We start from the raw sequence: 15,657 nt of genomic DNA, 5'->3' as shown, positions 1-15,657 counted from the left end.
AGAAATAAAATAAAATCTCATAACATTTTTTGTTCTTCGTTTGATTTTTTTGCATTCATGAAATCGAGTAAAAGGATGTAAACACAAATGACGCAATTTTCCATCACATTGAACTTGATTGTGTTCGGATCGCACAAATTTTCCGTCACAATGGACGATATTTTAAAAGAATGATACGGCTTTAAGTGTAAATGCTATCATTTTTTTTTGTTTTATTTCAGGTTAGGTTTTGCTTAAGGTGAAGATAAATCGAAGCCAAACCTCAAATTTTCAAGAGCACGGATCTGGAGAACCAAACATCAGTTTTAGCTGAAAACTTAATCGATTGGTCACTTGCTGGTGGTGACCAATCGATTAAGATTTCAGCTCAAACGGGTGTTCGGTTCTCCAAATTTGTGATCTTGAAAATTTGAGGTTTGGCTTCGATTAATCTTTATCTTAACATGAAATTTTTCGCCATGTGTAATATTAGTTATTTCGTAATGTGTAAATTCCGGACTGCACTGTAATAATAATGAAGGTAACGCATCATGTAAACCTCAAATATTTACATCGCATATTTGAAGTTTACTTGACGCGTTTTCTCCATTATTTATTACAAAACAAAACGTACATTTAAATGTGTAATCATGTGATTTTGTTGTGAAGGTTATGTAATCTCACAAAATCTGGCTATATTACATGATCTACTATTGAAATTTTCACGTCACACACTATTTCCATACATTTCAATTGGACCATACTTTTAAAAACAAATGCAAACAACAAATAAAAATCCAACACCTAAGCCACGAATAAATAGCCACTTTGTGACAATTTACTGGGAATCGAATCGACAACCCATCGTGAAAAATGAGCGTTATTCTTGTTGCACCTAACCGCCCACCAAAATCCCATCAGCCTCTCCATTCGTCATACCCTTCACTGGAGCCCATATCTCGAAACCGGAACCAAACGGTGGCATCGGTGCCAACGAGAGATAACCAATTTGTTGGCAGCCGTCGATTGTGGGGCTCAAGCGAACAATCGAGCCAAAGAAAAATGGGGTGCTTTTCCGATTTATCGGCAATTCACCAATCGGGGGTTGGCAACATTATTCACGGACCACCCTCCGGGAGCTAACCGCCGAGGAGGATATGAAGCATACAAAAAAAAATGAATGTCAAAACCAGGAGGTGAAAATCATCATGCTATCGATTCATGGCCGAAGGTCAGCTGCTCTGCTGATTCAATAACGAGTCGATATGCTCCTGCATGCAGTCTTTTTGACCCCCGAGGACAGAGGCCCCGCGAATTGACGGCTGGTGATACAAAATAATCACCGGCACATTGTATCGGTGCATGGCGCTTCTTCTGATGAGGATGGGGAAGATGGTTCAAGATGCTAACTTAAGGTCTATCGCATTTTTGAGCGAAATAATAATAAGCTCAACGCATCCCGACTTCGTGCCACGAGCTGAATATTCAGGTATAAGGATGGAGCATCTTAATGGATGGACGCGACATGATCGAAAGATGGATGCAGTACTACGACGAAACACCTGAATGGCGCAGAGAAAACAAACACATATGGTCAAAACAGCGAAGGTGATGCTTTCGTCATCACAGCGGACAGTGGAAACCAACCAGCTTCCACGATGGGAGAAGTTCAGGTTACCATTATATTTTAAAAACCACAATGGACTAAGCAACAATAAATTAAACAAAGTATTTTGGTACTTGAAACAAAAAAAATGTTCCGCAACATTATTAGAGAAAGATGATGTAGTGTAATAAATGCATTTTGAACCACTCCGCCTTACGATAAAAACGCATCACTCCACCGTTTGCTGCGAGCGCTTTTCCCATAGGCGATACACACTTTTCCGTTTCCACGTTCCGGTAGATCGATTTCTAGGTCATTGTCGAGGTTGGCAAATTTCTTGTTCGAAGAAATCCCGGTGCAACAACTGCTCCTCCGGTTGCACCGAGCTTGCAAACTTCGAAACGGTGAAAAAATACCTTCCTCGCCAAGCGAAGGAAACTTCCTGTGCACTGGAAAACTTTTCCGATAACACAGTTGTCCAAAGTTCGTCTCCAGAAGGTCTGCGCTTTTCACCCGCCCCCAAACGGGCGCTTTCGCCGTGTAGGAGAAAGCAAGCAAGCGATACCCAAGGTTTGGATGGCGGGCGAAGAAAAAACAGGAAAAATAATTCAACTAATAAAGCAGCCGAGCTGAAATCAACGAACCAAGGATGTTCTGCCTCCACAAGTTTTCCAACGACTCGCTGATGCTGCACTCGAGCCAAGACCCGTAGAGGAAGGTGGGGCAAAAGTTCGAGTGGGACAAAAAATCTTGTTGAGATTTCTAACCCAAATCAAAAAATTCTAACTATTCTTGCGATGAATCGAATCGTTTGTATTTTAGTAAGAAATTTTCACCTTCGAACTTACAACTACGTAAATATTTTTGCACAAGCTTGTTCAGAAAAACTGTGTGGCATTTAATCCATTTCAACTGTAATAGTTTTTCTCGACCCTTCCACTAAGTCGCACTTTCGCCCCACCTACTCTACATATCTCCCAATTCACAAGTGGCCCAAACGGCGATTGAGGGTGGGGCTAAGGTGATGGCCGGACCAGAGAACCAGGCAGACAAAAGGCTCCCAGCTGTAATCGATTGCTGGTTGGTCAGTTTGGAAGGTTGGTATCATCTTTTATTTTCATCGCACCCCGCACCCCCAGCCCGGTTGCCGTTGATCTGAAGATCCAAGGGATTGAGAGGTGGGGCGGTTTTTATAGCTTTTGGCTTCATCGGCCGATGTTGTCTCCGGGTGACATTTGGACGCTGAATGAGATGGTACGGTTGGATTGGTTGATTATATGCCAGATCATCTCGTATGTTGAACCGATTTCCCAGAATAAACTAAATATTGCATGAATTTAAAATATCGTTGGAAAATGGCATATCTCAGCTTTTCACAACTACCAATTTAAGAATGCCATACAAAGTCAGCTAGATTGGACCAAAGTATGAAATTCTTATTTTTCGGAAGACCATTTGCAAGATAGCGGAAGTTTACACTACCCTGATATGTATTCTAACGTAGATTGAACTGGTGATAAATGTATCAATCTTCTTCTTCTTCTTCTTCTTGGCATTAACGTCCTCACTGGGACAGAGCCTGCTTCTCAGCTTAGTGTTCCTATGAGCACTTCCACAGTTATTAACTGAGAGCTTTCTTTGCCAAAGTAGCCATTTTTGCATTCGTATGGCAGGTACGATTATACTCTATGCCCAGGGAAGTCAAGGAAATTTCCATTACGAAAAGATTCTGGACCGATCGGGAATCGAACCCAGACACCTTCAGCATGGCTTTGCTTTGTAGCCGCGGACTCTAACCACTCGGCTAAGGAAGGCCCAAATGTATCAATACAAAAGGGTTTTTTGTCAGATAAAACAAAAAAACTATGGAAGTAATAATTTTCAATTCACTTCTGATTCATCTTCGATTCAGCTCGTTGAAATTTCAGGGTTATCTAAAGTTATTAGAAACAATACCTTTATTCTAAGTGCGCATCGTACCTTCGTGCTGTGCGTACAAGAATTCTCTCTGCTCTTGGAAGTTTTCTTAAAAACTACTTAAAGCAATAAAACAGTGCTTTTCCAGTGCTAAAATTAAAAGCGGTACTTTTCAGTGCTACTAGAACAGTACTTTTCAGTGCTACTAGAACAGTACTTTTCAGTACTATTTTTTCTACTATTGATACCTTTCCGATCCTTGTTTGGACCCGTGCCTTCGATTTTTCGTTGGACCCGTTGGCGAAAGCTAGCGGTGGTAATCCGTTTTGGACATAGCCTGGGAGACTGATTTGGAAGAAGTTGAGAACTATTATTTAAAAAATCAAAAATATGAAAGCTCCTGGCGATGATGCAATTTTCTACATCCTCATCACGAAATTTCCAGAAAGTAGCTTATCATTTTTAGTTGATATATTCAACAAATGTTTTCAATTAGCATATTTTCCTGACAAATGGAAAAATGCTAAGGTTGTTTCAATTTTAAAACCAGACAAAAATCCTGCAGAAGCTTCTAGCTATCGTCCAGTCAATTTGCTTTCCTCCATCAGTAAACTTTTTGAAAAGGTCATTTTGATCAGAATGATGGCCCACATCAACGAAAATTCAATTTTTGCCAATGAACAGTTCGGATTCCGCCATGGACATTCGACCACTCATCAACTTTTACGTGTAACAAATTTGATCCGTTCCAACAAATCTGAAGGTAATTCAACTGGTCTTGCTCTTCTAGACATAGAAAAAGCATTCGACAGTGTTTGGCATGAAGGTTTGATCGTAAATTAAAAACTTTAATTTTTCAACATACACTCCCGTGCATAAGTTTGGGTTCACCCCCTAAAAAACATGCAAAAGTGTTCAGTCTATATCTCTGTGATTACAGGTCCAATTGAAACTCTCTTAGCCGCATTCGAAAGGCAAAGAGTTACTCTTACTTCGTATTTTTTTTTCCAAAAAACAGTTTTTGAACTTTGTATATTTAATTTTCACTTAAAGCTGTTATATTTTTCAAAAAACGCCACTGAAAAATCATATCTAATTTCCTCAGCATCTTTTATCTCTTATGTCAATCAAACCAATATCTCATTTGATGGTCAGAACTTTGCCTCTGCTCGGGTATCGAAGCATTATTCATAATGGATGTAGTGAACTTAAGATCCTAAGCCTCCATTTACTTAGCAGTAAAGTGTGATCAGTGTATGTTGATATTATGAAAAAGTTCCCCATTGATATTGTGAAAAAGTTCTCCATGTATGACGCCCAAAGATCCATTCAACATTTGCAGAAGGATGTGCCAAATTCATTGACTGGAAAATGTGTTTGGAACTTGACTGCGGTTGATAATTTTATAATTTAAAACACCACGGCGATAATCGCAAAGCAGTAAATATTTTCATTGTTTTATTAAGTTAATTACTGAACACCTAAAACGAAAAATGAATCACACCTCGAGATGTGAAAGTGAGTTGTAATGATTCACTTTCACACCTCGACGTGTATTTTTTTTTTTTTTTTTGGTTTTCAGTTATCATGTAACTTTACATGATTTTTTCGAAGTGTGCAAGACGCTGATAAGACCGGTTAGTCTTCTACGGGCATGAGACGTGGACTATGCTTGAAGAGGACCTGCAAGCGCTAGGAGTTTTTGAACGACGTGTGCTTAGGGCTAGAGATGGGCAAAACGGCTCATTTTAGTGAATGGATCCGATCCGAATCACTCATTTTAGTGAACCGGATCTTTTGAAACGGTTCACTGGCTCAGCAGCTCGCAAAGGAAGAGCGAACTGAAAAAAAAGAGCGGTTCACTCCATGTTGCGCGTCATGCTACGTACCTTTCGTATCGTTTGCTCTCTTATTCTTCCCCAGAAACTCACTCGGCCGATTTCCCTACTCGGACCAAAATGAAGAAGCAAAATGTACTTCGCCGTTCCAATGGGCATTTTTCTCTCTATCTTTCATCTGCCTGTATGCAAGTGTGTGGGGCAAACCGTGTTTACATGTGTGCCGTGGCGCGCAAAACAAGCCGGGTCACTTTTTGTCTGATCCGTGCTGATCAAATGAACCGACTCTCGTCGAGTATGTGAGAACGGCGTATGGAGGAGAAGAATAAATCACGAGCTTGCGCAACTCTACGGTGAACCCAGTATCCAGAAAGTCGTCAAAGCTGGAAGGGTACGATAGGCGGGACACGTTGTGAGAATGCCGGACAACAATCCCGCAAAATTGTGTTTACCATGAATCTGCCCGGTACAGACGAAGAGGAGCGCAACGAGCTAGGTGGTTTGACCAAGTGGAGCAGGATCTTGGAAGTGTGGGGCGATCGTGAAATTGGAGGTTAGCAGCCATGGACCGAGTTAGTTGGCGTAACATTGTGGCGCAGGTCATATCTTGAATTTGATGTCTTGATTGCCAGCATACGTGGCATCGTCGGTTCGACCACCGAGATTTGGCGGTTTTGGATCGTATTCAGGAGGAGAAACCCTGCGAGGGTTTCAGTAAACACGATTGCGGGATCAGACATGTATGCGAGCATTGCCTAGCAGGTATATTATCTAGAATTCCTTTTCCTAAGCAAGCACAAAACGTGCTGTCATATATTGGACGTAGGTCCTACAGAAAAAAGCAGTATGTACCTGAAGTTTAAACTTGAAATTAAAAATAAAAAGTTTGCAAAATGAATCTATTAATCCTCAGTCCCTGTTAGGCTTCAACAAGTGATTTCAATTGTGCAAAGCAGCAAAGTCTTTCTCACCCGGAAATCTTCGTGCTCAAATCACACCCCTTGAAAGTAAAGGATAATAAAAAGGACATAAATGTTGCCAACGACTGGGTGCTAAATGACGACAACGATGTGAAGCGAGAAGTGCCATTTTATGTTTACTTTAAAGTCGGGGTCCAACAGGTTCTCGTTGGATATCAGGGCAAAGATTGACTTTGGACCAGAGTCAAGGCAAGAAAGACAGCTTGCTGTTTAAGGATGACCAAGAACCGAACACACATAGAGAGAGAAGGAAGAAGAACGAACGATTTATCAAGTGAAAAACATCTTGACTGCGTTTAAAGTGTTGAATTAGCAAGCAACACGCAGGAAAATTGCCAGTGATAGCTGCAGCCAGAAAGCAACAGTTGCTCAAAAATGACTCCATTGGTGGTTTCAGTATGTGACTTTTATTTGCATGGCTATCGTTCTCGGGTTTTGAGCTGCCTCAGATGCGTGCTGTGAAGCTTCACAGTCGTGATTTGAATATGGAAATGTGACTCGTTGAATGAATTCGAAATTATATACCCACTTACGAATGATTTGAATTTTACTAGACTGCATGCCGGAAAGTCAGAAGGTTCGAAAGACGAACTGAAGAAAATCGTTAATCGATTAAACGACTCGATTATTGCTTTAGCAGAAGGCAGTACATTACTCTCTCCGGATGAGTAAGAGTGACTAATCGTTGAGATTTATTCGATGGATTCGTGCTTGAGTCCAATAATAAATTACAAATCGATGCCTATTATTTTTGCTCCGGCATTTGTCTCGTTCGAATAGAGCTTCTGGATAAAGCCATTACGAGATATACATTGTCTGCAAAAAGTTGAAGCATGAGAAGGGTTGGTATGAGTTGCGTCTTATCTTATGAATTTAGTGGAACGCGAAGGAAAGTATGCATGAGCATTGGCAGAGGGGGGCAGGTGGACGTCTTCCTCTAGGATTTTGCTCAGGATCAATGCAAGCAGGAGACAGAAATGGAAAATAGATGACTTTTGGAGACCATTTCTATGTAAAAATAACGAGATTTTTCAGAGGCTTGCACTAAATAGTGGCGATGTCTCTTAAGAAACCTGCTGCCAGACCCGGCCAGTACCAAGTAAACATTGTCTACAAAAACTTGACAGCATTTCTTCCCAATCAGATGTCATGAGTTGAATCTCATCTTATGAATAAATAGAAACGCCAAGTGGATTGCGTATTCTAATAAAAAACTTTCAATATTCTAATTTATGAATTTACTGATTCATTATTCAGTTACAAAAATCGTTCAATCCTTGGATTCCGTCGTATAATTAATCATACAAAGCATACCTTATACCCGAAACAAAAACGGCAAGCTCAAGCACCGAAAAACAGCTGACAGTCAAGCACGGCTCATTAAAAAGTGAAAAGTTCTCCGGACCGTAAACGACGTGCCATTACTAAATTTTTCAAACCATTTGGGTGGCCGTAATGGCTTGGTTTGAATATATATACACCATTAACAAAAAAAGTCCCACGAATGGTTAGCTGAATCAAACGAGAGAGAGAGAGGGCAAAAAATCTGCGCGCTGGAACGGTTTTAATTTCGAATGAGCCAGTAAAAGGATTAAAGTTAACTCGAGGGAGCGAACGAGAGACTTTAAACTGCTTGACCACCAACTCGAGCGACGTCACACACTGCTTTTTCTCGGATTTTATCCCTCCCACAACCTCTTTCAGGCGGGAGGTTCTGTGTTCCGCCAAAGTGTAAATCTGCTGTAAGCTCTGGTGCTCTTGTGAGTGTAAAAGCGTCATTGCTTCAGTTTTTCCAATTGTAGGAATGGGTCCCTTCGGGACGATTGGCACACCGAAAAGAGGATTGACATTTTGAAATTGTTAATCCGTTGCCCAACAAATTGCAAATTGAATTGCGTTCCCTAACGTTCGGGAAAAATTAATAGTTGACGACGATGAGTTTTATTTCGTTTGTTTAATAAAAATCGAGTTGATTGAAGAATGAAGATAAATTGTGTCTTCTTCTTCTTCTTAACGTCCTCACTGGGACAGAGCCTGCTTCTCAGCTGAGCACTTCCACAAGTTATTAACTGAGAGCTTTCTTTGCCAAAGTTGCCATTTTTGCATTCGTATATCGTGTGGCAGGTACGATTTATTACTCTATGCCCAGGGAAGTCAATGAAAATTTCCATTAGCGGAATTTGGGGCAAGTGTGCCACCCCTGATTTTTGTAAAAACTACCAAACTATATTTTTTATCTTGAGCTTAACAATATGTTCCCTTATAGTCCATAATACAATGGTCAAAATATGACGCAAATTGCTCTATTTTTCACGTATTTACATCGACTTTTGTGAAAACCATAAAATTTCAGTGATTTTTTATAAGATTTCGTTGTTTCTAAATAGCATGGTGAGAGGTAAATTAATAACGAATTTTTCAAACATACTGTACATTGTGAAGCTATACAAATGTGTAAGTAATTGTGGCATTTGAACGAAAAAAATATTTAGTTTTACATACAAAATCCATTTTGGTTGAAATCTATACTTTTTGGGCAAGTGTGCCACCTATTTGGTAAACAAAAATGGTTGGGGTGAAATTCATAAAATGTAAACATCATCAACAAAATCATGATAATGAACCAAAAATGAGGCACCAGTAGTGGTTTTGAAGTGTAGAAAGAGGAGTAGCGCACATTTTTGCTCCCACAATGATTTTTTTCTCCAAATATTCGATAATAACATGGTTTTAGGCGTTTTATGAACTTATTTTTCTTCAATATTTTACCTTTATTTAGTGCTGATCTAGTATAATATTATACAGATCCTTAATAATGAAAGAGTAATTCATATTTCGCATTGAATGGAGACAAAAAAACCGATTTTAGTTATTCGAATTAACTAGTAGAGAGTTCCACATGTGATGAACCTTGTTATAAAGCATCTCCTCATGACGGTAAACCTAAAAATATTTTTAAAATTGTCAATTAAGCTCTGCTTTGTTAGCAATATTAACATGAAATAATGAAAATTTCATTACAAGTAGAATTACATGAATGTTCATTCGATGGCCGTCTTGCCCTATAAGGGCGGCACACTTGCCCCATAGTGTTGAAAATTAAGGGTATTTTGGATGATATTTGAGGAGCTCCAAAACTAATACTTTTTGAAATTATTTTCTTTTTAACTGCACAGTGCTTATGAAAAGATGTGAAACTAACATCTAGAGGCTGAATTGGCGGGTTTTTAAGCTTTAGACAAAGTTAGAGAACAATTTGCTTAAGGTGGCACACTTGCCCCAAATCCCGCTAAGAAAAGATCCTGGACCGACCTGGAATCGAACCCAGACACTTTCAGCATGGCTTTGCTTTGTAACCACGGACTCTAACCATTCGGCTAAGGAAGACCCCAGTAGAATATCTAAATATGGAATGACTAGTACATAAACTATGTAACGAATGCTCTTTTTTGTAAAGTTCTTGCAACATGCCCTGTCAAGCGTATCCTTCCAGCTTTAGCTATCTTTACGATACAGGATTCGCCGTAGAGTTGATCGCTAGTCCCTTTCCGTCGCTGTGGTCTTCGCCGATAGTCCCATTTTGTATTATCTCGTTGATTTGAATTAGTATTCGTTGCTTGATGTTTTTACGGCTGGCTGGCAGGGCCTGACACCAACCCCCTAGATTTTCGGAGGACCATTCCCCCTAAATGTTCGGAGGGCCATAGTGCACTGTTTAGATTAGAGTCCTTCTCCGGCACTCGGACGATAATCAGCCGCCCCTGACATGGGGAACAGACGCTCTGATAAGCTACACCCTCAGAAGAGAGGAGCCCCCCTTCCCTGTCAGCATACGACCAAAGTTCCCACCGGGGTTGGATACCCGATCTTCCCCAAAGTTAATCGTACCCCGGCCAGTACCACGAGGAGGTAGGGATAGGAGTTGCTGGGCAAGATGCTAAGGACCACACAAAGGGGTCTATTTTATTCCTGCAGGTTCTCGAGGTACGCCATGCCCAGCCATTTACCGTGCCAATACGTTCTGATGATACAATAAGAATCTTGAAATGATTTAAAACCATAATGATTATACGGATAATTTCTCTAGAAGTAGCCATTTTCAAATTATATCGAGTTCAATACAAATATTATTTGAATAGGTCATTTTCATTAGTTATTCGCGATTTGCTTTGTGTGAAGAAGTTTTAGTGTACACCTTGAAAATGGTTTCCTGTGAGACAAGCAAACAAACAATGGTCAGCACTGGTGGAAAATATTGTGTTCAAATGAAATGTAATGACAGAAAATGTTTGAGTCCGCACACCTCAGGTTGTAACAAGTTGAATCAACAAAAGCACAGCAAACGAGTGCTCCTAAGCGAGAGCGACGATAAAATCCATTTTCTCGCTTCTTCACCATAGTAGGTGCTTTATTTTACTGACACAATGGAGCTTTGCACGAGTTTATTAATTTGACATTTGAGCAGTGCCATATTCACTAGTTACCATGGTCACTTAAATAACACGGCACCGCTCAAACGTCAACGAGTGAACTTGTGCATTGCGATTGTATGACATTTGCCAGAAAACCATTTGCCAGAATCAATTTGCCAGAATGATTTTTGCCAGAAAATCATTCCCCAGAATGAACCATTCTCCAAAAAGCCATTCCCCAGAATGGACCATTTGCCAGAAAACCATTCCCCAGAATCATTTTTTGTAATTCGTTTTCAACCTTGATATCAATTGATCGACATATTTGTGAAGATGCATCGAAGCCAAACCTCAAATTTTCAAGAGCGCAAATCTAGAGACCCAAACAGCCATTCCAGCTGAAAATTTAATCGATTGGTCACCACCAGCGTGTGACCAATCGATTAAGTTTTCAGCTCAAACCGCTGGCTGGTTCTCAAGGTTTATGCTCTTGAAAATTTTAGGTTTCTTCACCTCAAGCCTACCGATTTCGATTTTCGATATTTGTCATTTTTGTATCTTGAATATACTCATATTATTTGCACTTATAGCATGAAACATTGTGTAGTCAACTTTCACATTATTTACATCAAAGGGATTGGACTACTAGCACTGCACAGCTGCAGCGCAAAATTAATAAAAATTTAGCGTCACTTCTACAGTACTTCACTCGCATCGTAAATATTGCTCCAAATAATGTTTATATCTTTGTAATATTATAACAAGTATGCAACAACGCAACTGATCGATCCGTGTTATTTAGTCTATGTTGTTAAAATTTTTCGCATACAATTTTATGCAATTTTCACTACTTACATAGCTGGTCTGAGAACAAAAAAGCTGAAACGTTTGACACGAATTAGTTTAGTTGAATAATTTCTGAAATATGAATAGTGTATCTTTGCGGAAAAAAATTCCAAAACAACTAAAAAGAACAGCCTTTGAGTGAAAGAATGGAAAATTATGTTTGAAATATGATCAGTTTAGCGCCAATAATCATTGGAACAATATAACTCAAATGACTTCCCAATGTTCTTTCGGTCATATATTTAAATACATTATTCAGTCCTTGAAAAGAACGTGTAACTGTTTTACTCTTAATAATAATTTAAACCGCATTATTTATTGTTTTAAAGTAGTTTTACAACATTTGCGACAGGCTGCCGGAAAACTCTTCAATCTTCAGTGTTTACTCTGATTGCTAGTTTTAGCTATCTGGAACCGGAGATATTTTGAAATTCTTAGCAGGACTGCTACGTGGCCATGATTAATGGTGGAAACCAAAAAAACACTTATAAATTGGTTTCTCATATTCTGTCGCTTGCTCTACGAAACAAGTCGGTTATGAAGATTAATGTTTTCGGAATCACTCGAGTAATCTTCAATGAGAAATTAGATGAAGGTCATAGTATATATTCCATTATTGAATCACTTTCAATTTAGTTTTTTTTTTATTTGAGGACATATATTGATTGTCCATTTCCCGATATTTGCATTTTTTTACATAAATCCTTTCTACAGACATTTTTATTGACAGCAGTCCGTTACTGATTTTTTTAGCTGTAATTATTTAAAATTGAGATGACATAACCTTGTTTACATTACTTCCATTCCTTCTGTTAACTGCAGGCAGAAACACACAGTACAATTATAAAGACTAGCCAATACTATAAAGAAGGGTAAATCTCCTATGAAGCATACGAGTCCTTGAATTAGTTAGCCCTAAAGAACAGCCTAATCTTCAAAGAAGGGAAAATCATTAATAGAATGTTGAAAATACAGTTGCCTATAAGGGGTTGTCCATTAACAACGTGGTCAATTCTTTCGGATTTTTTACCTCCACGGGGTCTTTCGTCCATACAAAAATTTAAAAAGAATTGTATCGTGGTCATTGGCCAGGCCCCCTTCCATCCTCCCATAAATGATCACATGGTGTTTCGGCCAGGATGCGACGGCCCTACGTTGTGTAATTTTAATTTTATAACCGACGGGACTCAGGGCGACAAGAAGAAACGAACAACTGATCGACTGTTAACCTGATTTATTGCTCCTCACCGAGAGGCAGTGCTCCTGCTCGGTGAGGGATACGAAATATACACTAAAAATACATGCGATGCAGATCGCCTTTTATAGGCGCAAGCAGTCCGGAGATGAATGCTTTGGCGCGCTTCCATCGTCACAGTAGGCTGTTGTGGTGATGCGATCGTCGAGCGGGAAACATTCACAATGGGAAGCGTGGCTGGCTTTGTTGAATGGTCAACTGCGCGCGCTGTCTGCTTCGATGACGCCGATGTGAGTCTGAACACATGGTTAATGGACGACCCCTAATAGCTTGTATAAAATTGATGACTATTTTAACATTAAAAAAAAACAGTTATTTCTCAGAAACTATGAAAACCTCGGAAATCTATAACACCTTCTTCTTCTTATCTTGTGTCCCAACAGGGACAGAGCCAAATCTCAGCTTTGTGTTCTTACGAGCACCTCCACAGTTATTAACTGAGAACTTTTATTGCCATTTGATCATTTTTGCATGTGTATAACGTATTGCCGATATGAATATGCTCTTTGCCCTGGGAAATCGAGAAAATTTTCAATCCAATAAAATCTTCGCCCGGTGGAATTCGAACTCACGTCCGTCAGCTGCATGTTTACCCCTACAGCTATCTATATAATAAGTTTATGATATCATTATTACACTGCTAAAAATATGTTGTAAATTTACGTTTATTTTCATGCACATATTTGGAGCATCAAAATAAACGTAAATTTAAATGACCAATCTATTATTTTTCAATTTAATTCACTTTAAATTTACACGATCATGTAATATTCAAGCATTTTTAGTTGAAAATTGAATGTATATTAATTTAAATTTACATGATACTGTAATAACACACGAATTTGATTTATTTTTACAATAGACTTCAGTTTACATCACATTGAAAATTAAATATTTTTTTCTGTGTAGTTTAAAACATTTTATCAAACAAAAAGCTAAAAAACTTACGTCACAATTATTTTACATATAATTATGTATCGTACGCTGAAAATCATAATGATTCGAAAGATTTTACACACCTAAATATTGCTACACAAAGCAAAGTAATGTAGTAATATTTTTTCTGGGAAATGGTCTTTCAGGGGAATGACTTTCTGGGGAATGGTCCATTCTGGCAAATGGTTTTCTGGCAAATGATCCATTCTGGCAAATTGATTCTGGCAAACGGCTTTCTGGCAAATGGTTTTCTGGCAAATGTCATACAACCGTGCATTGCTCTATGGATCGATGCATAAGTTCACTAATATGACGTTTGAACAGGTGCCATATTCACTCGTTACCATGGCAACGTAAATAACAAGGCACCGCTCAAACGTCAAATAATGAACTCATGCATTGGTCCATAATGATTCCCGATAGCAATGGGACAATGCACGAGTTCACTATTTGTCGTTTGAGCGGTGCCGTGTTTTTATGTGACCATTAGAGTTTTCAATCCCGGGAACATTTCCCGGGAAATGATTCCCGTTTCCCGGGAAATGATTTCCTGTTTCCCGGGATTCCAGTATTTCCCGGGATTTCTGTATTTCCCGGGTAATTCTATTAAAAAAGGATCGACCATTCATTTCCAAACCAAAACTATCGTATAATTTACTTTTCATATCATTCTAACCAATGACCTTACTAGATCACTAGTTGTACTTCGATATTGATTTGTTGTTTTTTCGTAATCAAATAGTTGTTGATAAAATGGATAGCTCTTTGACGATATGCTTTTTTTCAAAATCATTGTTTTATTTATATAATGCAGTGGCATAGCCAGAAATTATTTCCAGGAACATTAGGAGTCTTGGGAAGAAATTATTTTGACCGGCACTCAAAAAACCTCTTTTCCAAACCCCCTTTTTTACTTACATCCAAAGCTGCAAAACCATTCATATCGTATATTGCAATACCAAATTATATCAAACTTATGCATAAAGTCTCAAAAACAAGAATATCAAAGAATAAACTCCGGATAATCGAGTCTAAAATTACGGATAATCGAATCCCGGATAATCGAGTCCGACCTGTACATATCATTTGAACTTCATACGATTTGTCAAGAATAATCTCAATATCATAATTTGTGTTGTTCTGAAGCCTAGCGTACACAACGGAATCAATACATTTTTTTGAGAAACATAAATAAATTACTTACAAAAAAGAGAATGTAGGCACCATACAAGTTTACTGGTACAAAAAAAATATAACAAAAATACGAATAATTAAAAAAATCATCAAATTTGCTCTATTTTCACGTTTCTGAAAATTTCCCGGGATCCCGGGATTTCCCGGGAAATGGCAAATTTATTTCCCGTTTCCCGGAAAATCAAATCCCGTGAAATTTGAAAACTCTAGTGACCATGGAAACCAGTGATTTCGGCACCGCTCAAACGTCAAATTAGTGAACTCGTGCATTGGTCCATGGAGTGATGCACGAGTTCACTAATTTGACGTTTGAGTGGTGCCGAATTCACTGGTTTCCATGGTCACATAAATAACACGGCACCGGTGAAACGTCAAATAGTGATACCGTGCATAGGTCCATAGTCGATGCTGATTCGGACTAGACTTAATGTTTTCAACGATTTATTTGAAAAACATCATGCATTTCAGACGACGAATTAATCACATCATTCACTGTAGTATTGGAATATATTACTTGACGGAATATACGTATCATTTACTTGTTTTTGTAATGTTTTAATCTCGCTCGTTCAGCATTACGTCTGCTGTACCCCAAGGAAGTGTCCTGGGTCCGCTGCTTTTCAATATCTTTGTCAATGACTTATCTCTACTGCTCAACCCATTTAGTCTTTCCTTCGCTGATGATCTGAAGATA

The 15,657-nt window shown here is 38.8% G+C and overlaps 1 protein-coding gene across 4 annotated transcripts in view; it reads left to right on the top strand.

Annotated features, from left to right (window-relative positions):
* The window catches only part of LOC5564192, an 857,608-nt gene that overhangs the window by 527,438 nt on the left and 314,513 nt on the right, over positions 1-15,657 (top strand). The gene's annotated exons all lie outside the window — the stretch shown is intronic.

Source organism: Aedes aegypti, chromosome 2 (genome assembly GCF_002204515.2).
Source record: "Aedes aegypti strain LVP_AGWG chromosome 2, AaegL5.0 Primary Assembly, whole genome shotgun sequence".
Classification (NCBI taxonomy): domain Eukaryota; kingdom Metazoa; phylum Arthropoda; class Insecta; order Diptera; family Culicidae; genus Aedes; species Aedes aegypti.
Note: the sequence above shows the minus strand (reverse complement) of the source record. Positions and strands in the feature narration are given on the sequence as shown.